Raw genomic sequence first — 14,531 nt, forward strand, 5'->3', positions numbered from 1 at the left:
ACAGGGATAGCGCCGACGGAGACGGAGTGCCGGCGCGGCTGGCCGGGCATGTTCGGGGGTCGGCTGTGAGAACCACCTGTTTCTTTCGGAAACAATGGACTGCCTGTGTATCGTCACCACCAAGGTAAGGCAGCTCGGCTCTCTGGGTATCCCGTCTGCCGCCGTGGTGGTACAGAGAGAGAGGGAGGGAGCCGCGCGCCTCCGTGGGTCTGTGAGAGAAACGGAGGGAGCAGGACTGGGGGGAGCGAGAGAGACAGCAGCGTGTTTAACGTTTGTTTTTTTCTTTCGGGAGAGGGGATCCCCTCCTGCTCCCCTCCTTCTCCGCTCCTGCGTCCCTCTCGTGCTCGGTGTCTTTCCCCTCTTGGAGCGCACCGTCACGCTCCGTCTCTCGCTGCTCCCTCTCGTTTCTCTCGCCGCGTTCTGCTCCACCTCCTGTCTTTTGTTTGGTTTTTTGGAAGCCTTCCTGCTTCTCTTCCTTGCAGCCTTGTCCTCCACACGTGTGTGCGATCATCTGTCTTCCCGGGACGGGGAGTAGGGGTGGTGGAGAAAGGGGAAATGGGGTATGGGCACAGTAAGTGCACAGATGCCCTGTCTCTGTGTCTCTCATTCACTCGCGGCTTTCTTGTCTTTGACTTTTATTCCAATTTTGAAAGTGTCAGTTCTCTGCTCCTTTGCACCCAAGGACAAAATTGAAAAAAGTTCCTGCCCTTGGTCAATGTTCTGGAAAGTGTATGCAGGAACGTTAGAGGAGTCTGTGACCAGGAGCGCTAGAGGAGCCTGTGACCAGGAGCGTTAGAGGAGCCTGTGACCAGGAGCGCTAGAGGAGCCTGTGACCAGGAGCGCTAGAGGAGCCTGTGACCAGGAGCGCTAGAGGAGCCTGTGACCAGGAGCGCTAGAGGAGCCTGTGACCAGGAGCGTTAGAGGAGCCTGTGACCAGGAGCGTTAGAGGAGCCTGTGACCATGAGCGTTAGAGGAGTCTGTGACCAGGAGCGTTAGAACAGCCTGTGACCATGAGCGTTAGAGGAGTCTGTGACCAGGAGCGTTAGAGGAGTCTGTGACCAGGAGCGTTAGAGGAGTCTGTGACCAGGAGCGTTAGAGGAGCCTGTGACCAGGAGCGTTAGAGGAGCCTGTGACCAGGAGCGTTAGAGGAGTCTGTGACCAGGAGCGTTAGAGGAGCCTGTGACCAGGAGCGTTAGAGGAGCCTGTGACCAGGAGCGCTAGAGGAGCCTGTGACCAGGAGCGTTAGAGGAGCCTGTGACCATGAGCGTTAGAGGAGTCTGTGACCAGGAGCGTTGGAACAGCCTGTGACCAGGAGCGTTAGAGGAGTCTGTGACCAGGAGCGTTAGAGGAGTCTGTGACCAGGAGCGTTAGAGGAGCCTGTGACCAGGAGCGTTAGAGGAGTCTGTGACCAGGAGCGTTAGAGGAGTCTGTGACCAGCAGCGTTAGAGGAGTCTGTGACCAGGAGCGTTAGAACAGCCTGTGACCAGGAGCGTTAGAGGAGTCTGTGACCAGGAGCGTTAGAGGAGCCTGTGACCAGGAGCGTTAGAGGAGCCTGTGACCAGGAGCGCTAGAGGAGCCTGTGACCAGGAGCGTTAGAGGAGTCTGTGACCAGGAGCATTAGAGGAGCCTGTGACCAGGAGCGTTAGAGGAGCCTGTGACCAGGAGCGCTAGAGGAGCCTGTGACCAGGAGCGTTAGAGGAGCCTGTGACCATGAGCGTTAGAGGAGTCTGTGACCAGGAGCGTTGGAACAGCCTGTGACCAGGAGCGTTAGAGGAGTCTGTGACCAGGAGCGTTAGAGGAGTCTGTGACCAGGAGCGTTAGAGGAGCCTGTGACCAGGAGCGTTAGAGGAGTCTGTGACCAGGAGCGTTAGAGGAGTCTGTGACCAGGAGCGTTGGAACAGCTTGTGACCAGGAGCATTAGAGGAGTCTGTGACCAGGAGCGTTGGAGGAGCCTGTGACCAGGAGCGTTAGAGGAGCCTGTGACCAGGAGCGTTAGAGGAGCCTGTGACCATGAGCGTTAGAGGAGCCTGTGACCAGGAGCATTAGAGGAGCCTGTGACCATGAGCGTTAGAGGAGTCTATGACCAGGAGCGCTAGAGGAGCCTGTGACCAGGAGCGTTAGAGGAGCCTGTGACCAGGAGCGTTAGAGGAGCCTGTGACCAGGAGCGTTGGAACAGCTTGTGACCAGGAGCGTTGGAACAGCTTGTGACCAGGAGCGTTGGAACAGCTTGTGACCAGGAGCGTTGGAACAGCTTGTGACCAGGAGCGTTAGAGGAGTCTGTGACCATGAGTGTTAGAGGAGTCTGTGACCAGGAGCGCTAGAGGAGTCTGTGACCAGGAGCGTTAGAACAGCCTGTGACCAGGAGCGTTAGAGGAGTCTGTGACCAGGAGCGTTAGAGGAGCCTGTGACCAGGAGCGCTAGAGGAGCCTGTGACCAGGAGCGTTAGAGGAGCCTGTGACCAGGAGCGTTAGAGGAGTCTGTGACCAGGAGCGCTAGAGGAGCCTGTGACCAGGAGCGTTAGAGGAGTCTGTGACCAGGAGCGTTAGAGGAGTCTGTGACCAGGAGCGTTAGAGGAGCCTGTGACCAGGAGCGTTAGAGGAGTCTGTGACCAGGAGCGTTAGAACAGCCTGTGACCAGGAGCGTTAGAGGAGCCTGTGACCAGGAGCGTTAGAGGAGTCTGTGACCATGAGCGTTAGAGGAGTCTGTGACCAGGAGCATTAGAGGAGCCTGTGACCAGGAGCGTTAGAGGAGTCTGTGACCATGAGTGTTAGAGGAGTCTGTGACCAGGAGCGTTAGAACAGCCTGTGACCAGGAGCGTTAGAGGAGTCTGTGACCAGGAGCATTAGAGGAGCCTGTGACCAGGAGCGTTAGAGGAGCCACAGAAGTGTCATACTGTAGGTGCTTTAGAGCATGTGACAAGAGATCTGAACAGAAGCGTTAGAGGAGCACGTGAGGCATGTGTAACCAGGAGCAATAAAGGAGCTCATAAAACTCCTTAATTGCTCCTAGAGCCTGTGACCAGGTGTGTTCGAGGAGTGTGTGAACAAGAGCGGTGCAGGAACATGTGACTAGGAGTACTGGAAGAGCACATGAACAGGAGCCTGTGAACAGGAGAGATTGAAGATCCTCTGACCACAAGTAGTAAAGGAGCCTGTGACCAGGAGCGTTGGAGGAATGAGTGACCTGGAGCGTTAGAAGAGCCTGTGACAGGGAGCATTAGGGGAAAATGTGTCCATGAGCGTTAGAGGAGCATTAGAGGAGCCCATGAATAGCATTAGAGAAGCATGTGAACAGGAGCATTGAAGAAGCCCATGAGGAGCGTTAGAGGAGCATGTGAACAGGAGCAGTAGAGGAGCCCATGAGGAGCGTTAGAGGAGCATGTGAACAGGAGCACTAGAGGAGCCCATGAGGAGCGTTAGAGGAGCATGTGAACAGGAGCAGTAGAGGAGCCCATGACGAGCATGTGAACAGGAGCAGTAGAGGAGCCCATGAGGAGCGTTAGAGGAGCATGTGAACAGGAGCAGTAGAGGAGCCCATGACGAGCGTTAGAGGAGCATGTGAACAGGAGCAGTAGAGGAGCCCATGAGGAGCGTTAGAGGAGCATGTGAACAGGAGCAGTAGAGGAGCCCATGAGGAGCATGTGAACAGGAACACTAGAGGAGCCCATGAAGAGCGTTAGAGGAATGCGTGAACAGGAACATTAGAGGAACATGTGACTAAGAGCATAAGAGGAGCTTGAGACCAGGAATGTTAGAAGAATCTTTTACCAGGAGTGTTAGAGGAATGTGTGACCAGGAGCATTAGAGGAGCCTGTGACCAGGAATGTTGGAGGAGCCTGTGAGCAGGGATCATGAGAAAAACGTGTAACCAGGAGCCTGTAACCATGTAGCATTAGAGGAGCCTTTGACCAGAAGTGCTAGTGGAGCCTGTGACGAGTAGTGTTAGAGGAGCCTGTAACCGAGAGCATTATAGGATCCTGTGATCAGGAGCGTTAGAGGAGCCTGTAACCATGAGTGTTATAGGATCCTGTCATTGGGAGCATTAAAGGAGCCTGAGACCAGGAGTGTTAGTGGAGTGTGTGACCAGGACCATTAGTGCAGCCTTTGATCACAAGTGTTAGTGGAGCCTGTGACCGGTGTGTGACCAGTAGCGTCAGAGTAGAATGTCTTGTGGCTGCACTTAACCATGGAATATGGTTTTAGCCCAGGAGGAGGAGTGCTCGGAGAAAGTGGCTGACTGGGGATTATATTGAGGTTCGGAACCAGAACCTGGACCCAGTTATTGTATGTGGATGTACAGGAGAGGGAGAAGCTATGGGGAAGAGTAGAGGAAAATGAAGTTATTCTCCTGTGACTCTGATGTCACCCAGTGTGACCTTTCCTCCAAATCAACAGGCTCTCCCCCACTCTGATTTGGGCAGGAGCACTCAGTAAAGTTTTATTCTTATACTTCGTCTTCATACTGTAAATACATGTTCTTTAAATATCCTGTGTGAGCTCTGACCTGGGTGACAGGGTGATGCCTGCAAGGCTCTCTCCTGATGGAGAGGAGTGACTCTTGCCCTGGGACAGCGGGGTTGTGGCCGTGTAACTCAGCGCTGACCACGATTGTTACTTACAGTATAAAGTCAGCAGGTCTATTCACACGGCCGTGTGGTAAAATCTGTGTGCAGTGGAGTTCTGAGATTGAGTGCAGCTGTAAATGTCCCCTTAGGGAACTCGCTCCCTGGACAGTGGGCCAGTGTGGGCACTTAGCATCTTTGTGTAGCTGTGCATCGTGTCTTTCCGCACACTGTCACTTTAAACCCAGCGGGCTTCCTCAGAATCAACAGTGAAACATGGACCAGGGAGGACCTGGAGTCTGCAATGGAGTGCAATTAAAACAGGGACAGGAAACACTTCTTTACACATAGGGTGGTGGAGAGTGGAACAGGTGACCCAGCTGGCTTCTTGAAGCCGGTACCCTGGCTTCTTTCATGAAACGTCTGGAAGAGATGTTTGGTTCAATTAGCTACCAACTACCAAATGGGCCAGATGGGCTGAAAGCCCTTCTCTTGTTCGGCTGACTTCATTAGCAGCTTCTTTGCTTTCTCCCCGGAACTCTGTGATATTCCTAGACATGTAAGACGCGCTGAGGCGTGAGTTGTCGGTCTGTAGTCGCTTTAATGTGATTCACTGGAGGCGTGACGACTCAGTGTGCGCGCCCAGATGTGGATCACTCCCTGTCTTCACTTCCGGCCCTTTCAAGAGCTCTGGCGCAGTGGCTTAGCTTGGGCTCTTTGCTCAGGTGTCTGGTGTTTTATTACCTGTTGTCATTTGTTGGTTTTTGGCTGCCTGTCTGGTTATAGGCTTTGCCTGGTTTTCTGTGTATGTTTCTACTGTAGGTGTGTTAATATGCCCCTTGACATCTGTGTCTCTGAACCAGAAAAAACTTGACCCACCAGGATTTCTTTCCTCTGTCACTCTCCTCCCTCTCCTTCCTCTGTTACTTTCTTTGTCTTTTTCCTCTTTCACTCTCCCTTTCCTGTTGCGCAAGATTCTGACTTGCTCCAGGTTTTACTGTGTTGTCAATTAAGCTCCTGTTGCACAGCAGTTTGATCCACTCGTGGTTTAACACTGTTATTGATTAGACTCCTGTTGTACAGCAGTTTGATCCACTCCAGGTTTTACTGTGTTTTCAATTAGACTCCTGTTGCACAGCAGTTTGATCCACTCCTGGTTTTACTGTGTTGCCAGTTAGACTCCTGTTGCACAGCAGTTTGATCCATTCCAGGTTTTACTGTGTTTTCAATTAGACTCCTTTTGTACAGCATTTTGATCCACTCCTGGTTTTACTGTGTTCCCAGTTAGACCCATGTTGCACAGCAGCTTGATCCACTCCAGGTTTTACTGTGTTTTCAATTAGACTCCTGTTGTACAGCAGTTTGATCCACTCCAGGTTTTACTGTGTTGCCAGTTAGACTCCTGTTGTATAGCAGTTTGAGCCAATTCAGGTTTTACTGTGTTGCCAGTTAGACTCCTGTTGCACAGCAGTTTTAGCCACTCCAGGTTTTACTGTGTTGCCAGTTAGGCTCCTGTTGCACAGCAGTTTGATCCACTCCAGGTTTTACTGTGTTGCCAGTTAGACTCCTGTTGCACAGCAGTTTGATCCATTCCAGGTTTTACTGTGTTTTCAATTAGACTCCTATTGTACAGCAGTTTGATCCACTCCTGGTTTTACTGTATTGCCAGTTAGACTCCTGTTGCACAGCAGTTTTAGCCACTCCAGGTTTTACTGTGTTTTCAATTAGACTCCTGTTGTACAGCAGTTTGATCCACTCCTGGTTTTACTGTGTTGCCAGTTAGACTCCTGTTGCACAGCAGTTTGATCCACTCCAGGTTTTACTGTGTTTTCAATTAGACTCCTGTTGTACAGCAGTTTGAGCCACTCCAGGTTTTACTGTGTTGCCCGTTAGACTCCTGTTGTACAGCAGTTTGATCCACTCCTGGTTTTACTGTGTTGCCAGTTAGACTCCTGTTGCACAGCAGTTTGATCCACTCCAGGTTTTACTGTGTTTTCAATTAGACTCCTGTTGCACAGCAGTTTGAGCCACTCCAGGTTTTACTGTGTTGCCAGTTAGACTCCTGTTGCACAGTGATGGAGTGGAGTAAGGTGCAGCAGAGTGCTGGGACGTCCTTGTGAAAGAGTGGTGAGGGGTAAGGCCAAGGCATGGCCAAGCAAGGGGAAACAAAGCTTCTGAAGGGCTCTCACCTGCAGCATAAGGATGTTCTGCTGCCAGACAAAGTGATACAAAACCTGGCAACAGTGAATGTGGACCTCTGACACTCCAGCTAGCTTAGAGAGTTAAATACTGGGTCTCCCAGTATCCTTAACGAGCTCATTTGCTAGAACATCACATCTCCCACAAGTAGGGTGAGTGATCAGTAAGCTGACACTTGTCTATCACACCTTCAGTCGTTAAAGTTGAAAAGACACTTATAAAGGTGGACGGATAAAAACAGAGAGACGGAGTTGTGGGGTGGTGCTGGAGAGCGAGAGTGACAGACTGATTCTGAACTGGTAACCTGCTGTCTGGTGACTGGATACAGCCTTGGAATTTAGAGATCATATCTTCCCTTTTTTTCATTCTTGTATTTTACCTTCCTTCTTCTCTTTGGCTTGTAGAAAATCCAAACAGCAGTATATCAGTCCAGTGCACACTGATACTCACATACTGAGCACCGATACACACTGCGTACCAATTCACAATGGGCACTGATACACACACCCTGGGCAGTGATATACACTGTGCACTAATACTCACACGGAGCTGATTCACACATTGCGCTCTTATACACAATGGGCTCTGCTACTCACACACTGAGCACTGATTCACACTGCGCACTGATACACACTAAGTACTGATACAGACTGGGCACTGATTATCACACACTGTGCTCTGATACACCCTGAGCACTGATACACCCTGGGCACTGATACTCACACACTGCACACACATTGGGTCATGCAGTTACATACTGTATGTCAGGACCTGCGTGCTCTTGACATCCTGAGAGAAGCTCGGTTCCCAGGCCATTAGTGGCAACTTGAGAGGGAGAGACAAATAGAGGGAGGAGGGATAGGAAAGCGAACGATGGAGGGAATGGAGCAGAAGGGGGGAGTGTGGAAGGAGAGGGAGGGAGTGGAAGAGCTCGGGCTGAACAGGAAGGAAAGAGTCTTTATTAAGTGCAGGGCCTACATTGTCCATGTGTTTCTTGACAGTGTGGTCATGTAGTCATGCTAAGAGCACGTGTGGACCAGTGAGAAAGAGAGAGGAAAGATAAAGGGGGAGAGAGCGAGAGAGTCTGCTCTATGATGATGGATATGAAGGTTTGTTTTTTAAGCTCACATTTTGGGTTAATTATATATTGCACTGGTCCCCTCTGAATGCTTTGAATTTGAATTTCAGAGAAAGAGCACAAGACTTAGAGAGGGAGAGAGGTGTAGTGAATGCAGTCTGACATCAGCAGCTTCATCCCCTTTTTGCACTCTTTCCCTCTCTCTTTCCCCTTTTCTCTCTCGCTCTATCCCTTTCCCTCCCCCCCTCTCCCCTTCTCCTTCTTCTGTCTCCCTCTATCTTCTCCTCCCTCTTAGTGTGGCCACCGAGTATGAAGGAGAGGTGCTGCTCTGGCTCCTCGACCGCTCTCACATTCGAGCTGTTTCAGTGCAGCTCACACACACCTCATCATTTCTCACTCTGCACTCTACAGCTCTTGATTCGCCAGCTGTAGCTTCTTAAAACCACGATTCTTTGGCCTCTAAATATCACCATGGGTTGGCCGGAAGCACAGATCCCAAGTATCATCAGTGCTGACTGCTACCGCAGCCTGCTCCTGGCCGTCATCAGCCTGATCCGGATGGAAGAGCTCTCTTTCTCCTTTGGCATGGCTTTCTTTCTCCCTCCCTCCTCGGAGAGAGCAGAAATTAATGCCGGAAGTTCCAGACGCTCCCGCCTTCTCTCTTGTTAATTTCCTCTCTAATTAATTATGGATAGCAGTAGGGAAGAGGAGCTGGAGAGAGAGAGGAGCAGAGAGAGAGAGGAAGGGAGAGGAGCAAAGAGAGACAGGGAGAGGATAAAAGAAAGCAAGGGAGAGGATCAGAGAGAGTGAGGGAGAGGGGCAGAGAGAGAGGGAAGGAGAGGGACAGAGAGCAAGTGAGAGGAGCAGAGAGGGAGGGAGAGGAGTAGACAGCAAGGGAGAGGAGCAAAGAGAGAGGGAGAGGATAAAAGAAAGTGAGGAAGAGGGGCAGGGAGGGAGGGAGAGGAGCAGAGAGACAGAAAGGGGGAGATGACCAAAGAGAGGGCAACGGAGCGGAGCAGAGAGAAAAGGAGAGGGGCAGAGAGAGAACGAGGTAGAGGAGAAAAGAGAGTGAGTGAGGGAGAGGAGAAAAGAGAGTGAGTGAGGGAGAGGAGCAAAGAGACAGTGAGACTGGGACACACACACACAAACACAACATAAACTGGAATGCTACAGAATCCTAAACAGACAATACACACTAGCCGAATATCTGACCAGGGTAAGAAATAGCAAAAAGAAACAGATCCTGACAAAGTACAGTGACTGGCCATAGAAACTGGGTGACACAGGCAGACCTGGCTGCCCAGAGAGGACAGGCTGTGCTCCCACTGCCAGCGGGGAGAACTAGAGACAGAGGTGCACTTCCTACTGCACTGTGACAGATACTCTGGGATTAGAGAAACAGTCTTCCCTAAATTCAGAAATCTAGTCCCAGAGTTCCCACACCTGCCAGAATCACAACGGGTCCCAATCCTACTGGGAGAGGGAGGAGGGAACTCAGTTGAACTGGCAGCCCAGTATGTGATCTCCTGTCACAGCCTGAGGAACAGTGAGTCTGTCTCCCAATAACGCTCAATATGTTTACAGTATATGTAAATATTTTATGATATGTCTCTGTTGTAAATGTCTGTAATATGTCTGTAGATTTTATTTTACTTTTATTTGTTGTTTTGTTCCATGTTAATTTTATTATTTTTATTTGCTTTGGCAACATTGATTGTACCCATCGGTCATGCTAATAAATGCTAATAAAGCACCTTGAATTGAATTGAATTGAGTAAGAGGAACAAAGAGGAGGGAGAGAGATGAAGAAACAGAGGGGTGGAGAGGGAGGGAGTGTGGTCTATAGAGAGAGAAGTATAGTGTGATGCATGCGTTGGAGATTAGTACTGTGTACAGTACACTGGTAGTACTTAGCTGTTTGCAGTCCTGTCCCAGGGCTGATATGGTATCCCAGTCCATATTGATTTCTGCTCAAGGGCACCGAGCCGCACAACCACAGCCGGGATATTATAAATAGAAACGTAAGCTCCGGTCTCATTCCATCTCCCCTTCACAAAAATAAAACGTGACTCTTCTTGCTCTTCCCGGACAAGCCTCATTCCAGATGATGTCTTCCTGGAGAGCTTGAGCTCTAACTGACCAGTTCCAGTGATGCAGAACAGCAATGCCTCTTTCTGCCATACAGAACATTGCATCGATCAAGGGACCCAGACTTTGTCCTGATGTTGCAAACAGCCACTCAGTTCGTATGACACTGTAAGGCTACACTCTCACAATTACAGGCAGACTTACACAGACCATCACATCACTAAGTCTCTACAGTTGCAGGAAAAAACGTTTAAGTTTTTTTTAAAAAAACTTCATTGAATGAGCAATTTTGTGTTTCACAGATCAATAGCATCTTTATGCTTTAACAGATCCGTAGCCACTATCTGGGTTGACTTAATGGACCAGTAGGTGGTGCTCTTCTCTAGGACCAAAACGTTTAATCCATTGGCCCTGTGTAGTCCTTCAGATGAGATTTTAAGCCGACGCCCTTAAAGATCCCAGGGCTGTTGACAAGAGTAGGACTGTTATCCCCCGTGTCCTGGCTAAACCGAGCTCTGGGCTTGAACAGTCTGGCCTCCCTTAATTCACTGGTGCAGCAGTTGCTCCGGTTGCTCACTCCTCCCCCTGATCTGCAGGTGTGGAATGGGTGATGTTGTGAGCGTCGTGATTCTGCGCGGGCTCGTGCTCTCGCCGCTTCGCCCTGCCGGTTCGCCCCTCACTACCTGGGCGGGAACCTGGGACCCAGCCGGCTGCGCTAAAGGAGACCTCCGCCAGCCTGGGCAGCTGAGCTCCCTGTTGTGTGCGGGGAGGGCGGTGACGTCACCGCGCTGCATCCAGCTCCTCTACACTGTGTGTCACACAGGTAGGCCGGAGCTTCAGTGGGGGCTGAAGTGGGCCCCTCCTGTATGTGGAAAACTCTTTGGAATCCTGTAAGATGAAAAGAGCTATAGAAATGAAATTATTTTTTCTTATCATAATTTGTGGTGTTAATGCAGTCTGAACAGGTTTCTGAAGACCGTATTCATCACTGTGGTCCCACTTCCTGGTGGACCCTGTCACATCGTTCCACACTGCACAGCTGTTTTGCAGTAAAGCCGGTTCAATATACTGTAGAAGCTTCAAGTAAACTGAAAAATTGAAACTTGGTTTAAAAAATCACACATATATACTGTATATATGTTCCACTCTGTTCTGTGAAAAAGTGTAAGCAGGAGGATTGGATTATTATGGGTTTGGGCGTTTGTTAATTATCTGCTGCTGTTGAAACGAGTTTAGCATCCTCTCAGAAAGAGATAATTATCTTTAATTTAATACACAGTAGAAGAGCAGTTACAGCAGTAAGGGGCTCAGTGCTGGAGATGCTCTGCCCTGCAGCTCACTGATCGCAGGCTGGCTGCTAACCAGACCTGCGTGTGCAAGTGTGTCTGTGCTGTGTGCACGAGGTGTGTCTGTGCTGTGTGTCTATACTGTGTGTGCTGTGTGCACGAGCTGTGTCTGTGCTGTGTGTCTGTACCGTGTCTGTGCTATGTGCACGAGGTGTGTCTGTGTTGTGTGTCTGTACCGTGTCTGTGCTGTGTGCACAAGGTGTGTCTGTGCTGTGTGTCTGTACTGTGTTTGTGCTGTGTGCACAAGGTGTGTCTGTGCCGTGTCCGTGCTGTGTGCATGGCGTGTGTTTTTGCTGTGTTATTATGTGTGTTTGTGTTGTATATATGGAGTGTGTCTGTGTTGTGTGTCTGAACCATGTCTGTGCTTTGTGCACGGGGTGCGTTTGTGCTGTGTTATTATGTGTGTTTGTGGTGTATATATGGAGTGTGTCTGTGTTGTGTGTCTTTACCGTGTCTGTACTGTGTGCATGGGGTGTGTTTGTGCTGTATATATGGAGTGTGTCTGTGTTGTGTGTCTGTACCATGTCTGTGCTGTGTGCATGGGGTGTGTTTGTGCTGTGTTATTATGTGTGTTTGTGCTATATATAAGGAGTGTGTCTGTGTTGTGTGTCTGAACCGTGTCTGTGCTTTGTGCACGGGGTGTGTTTGTGCTGTGTTATTATTTGTGTTTGTGATGTATATATGGAGTGTGTCTGTGTTGTGTGTCTGAACCGTGTCTGTGCTTTGTGCACGGGGTGTGTTTGTGCTGTGTTATTATGTGTGTTTGTGATGTATATATGGAGTGTGTCTGTGATGTGTCTTTACTGTGTCTGTACTGTGTGCATGGGGTGTGTTTGTGCTGTATATATGGAGTGTGTCTGTGTTGTGTGTCTGTACTGTGTCTGTGCTGTGTGCATGGGGTGTGTTTATGCTGTGTTACTATGTGTGTCTGTTCTGTGTTACTATGTGTGCTTGTGCTGTGTGTATTGAGTGTCTGTGCTGTGTGCATGGGGTGTATCTGTGCTGTGTTACTATGTGTGCTTGTGCTGTGTGTACTATGTTTGTTTGTGCTGTGTGTGTGGAGTGTGTCTGTGGTGTGTGTGCTATACGTGTCAGTACTGTATATATGGAGTGTGTCTGTGCTATGTGTACTGTGTGTGTTTGTGCTGTGTGTTTGGAGTATGTCTGCACTGCATCTACTATGTGTGTTTTTGCTGTGTGTTTGGAGTGTGTTTGTGCTGTGTGTTTGGAGTATGTCTGCACTGCGTCTACTATGTGTGTTTTTGCTGTGTGTTTGGAGTGTGTTTGTGCTGTGTGTTTGGAGTATGTCTGCACTGCGTCTACTATGTGTGTTTGTGCTGTGTGTTTGGAGTGTGTTTGCTCTACGTATGTCTCTGCCATCTAAATAGAGAGTGTTTTGGCTGTGTGTACTACGTGTGTCTCTGTGCTCAGTGTACTATGTGTGTTTGTACTGTGTGTATGGGGTGTATCTGTGCTGTGTGTGTGCAAGTTGTGTGTGTATGGGCATGTATAATTATCTTTGTGTTGTCAAAATGTGAGAAAGCATCCCCAGAGAGCCACAGAGACAGCAGCTCCTGGCACACAGACGATGCTGGGGCGTCTTTACAGCGGAAGTTACTTTCTTACAAACCAGACGGCATCTTCTTTTAAATCTGAGCTCCTGAAAATACTGTCCCTCTGGTGAGGAGTTCCATTGGAGTGTAAAGGGTCAGTAACAGACAGGAGCACACAAATGTGTGGAGTGTGATGGGACCATACAGTATACTTGTTCCTTGTGCGCCCATGTTCATCACTGTCAACAGTCGAAACCCAGAAGCGCCAGCTCTTGCCTGGCTGCCTGGTGACACTCTGGTCACAGTGGGACTAACTCAGTGTTCCCAGCCTATAGGGGCTCAGCCTGTGCCCCGAAACAGGGCCACCCCAGTGGAGCCTCTCAGTAGGGCTGGCTGTAGAGGCGGGTGTTACTGTATAACAATACACACCTGCAAAGTTTTCAGACAGGAAGCCGCCCTCTCTCCCTCTCCCCCCTTGTACTAAAAAACAGCTTTATTGGCATGACATGTTCCACAGGCTTTGCCACAGTATTTCCAAAAGATAGACCTGTATTACAGAGCTTTTGCAGTGTGTATAAAATGTTCCAATACAGTACTGTGCTCTTCTCTTCTCCACCTTTCTCTCTCCTTTCCTCTCTCTTCACTCTCTGTGTTAATGAGATCCTGCAGACACTATCAAGCCCCACACTGACACAATGACCTTCAGCCCAGAGCCCAGTTTTGGCAAGACTGCTGTTTTGAATTGGAGTGAATTGAATTGTATATCCACTCACAGTAATGCAAGTTACACACTCACACTGATTTAGTTGCTGAAGCACACACACTGACATGGGCAAACACACACTAATACTGGTTCACTCACACACACACGCACACTGGTGCACACAGACTGACACACAGAGTGACTCTGTAGGTAACAGACTAATTAATTCAGGAGGCTCATGATCGCTGAACCCACATAGCACCCTGATGGGATTCTCTGCCTTCCACTGCCTCCCTCCCTTCCTATCCTATCCACTCTTCTTTCCTTACTCCATCTCTCCATTCCTCACTCCCTTTCTCCATCCTTCTCTCACTGCCAATCTCCCTCCCTCCCGTTCTCTCCATTCCTGTCTGTCCCTCTCTTTTCTGCTCCCTCCCTTTCTCCTTCTCTGTGCCTCTCTCTCTGTCTCAGTGCAGACAGGCAGGGTGGCAGATGGTCCCACTGTCTCACTCCAGCTTGACACAGTCTGGTTTTGGCTGAGGGCTCCCGTCTGGTTCCAGCAGGAGAGACAGACAGACTCGTGGAGGGACTGACATGCACACTGACGGATTGATTGACAGGGACAGTCTGGCACAAGCACAGGCAGTCAGACATTGCATGTGTCTCCATTGTGTGTCTATATGGAGTAACTGCTAATATGGAGCAACAGGACTACCCCTCCCTTGCACTGGGTCAGTGTCCTGCACCTGTCCACTGGTGGACACTGGAGCCAATAGAGAGGGAGAGATGGAGAGGCACATGGGAAAGGACGGAACAGAGTGAGATGGGAAGAAGTGGAGGGATCTACAGGCTCTAGGTCACTACAGGTCTATACTGTGGTCTGAATGTGGACCTACTGTATAGCTGGTCTATACTGTGGTCTGTGGATCTACAAGCTGGTCTATACTGTGGTCTGTATGTGGATCTACAAGCTGGTCTATACTGTGGTCTGTATGTGGATCTA

This window comes from Atractosteus spatula, chromosome 3 (genome assembly GCF_055471065.1).
Source record: "Atractosteus spatula isolate fAtrSpa1 chromosome 3, fAtrSpa1.hap1, whole genome shotgun sequence".
NCBI classification, from domain to species: Eukaryota; Metazoa; Chordata; class Actinopteri; order Semionotiformes; family Lepisosteidae; genus Atractosteus; species Atractosteus spatula.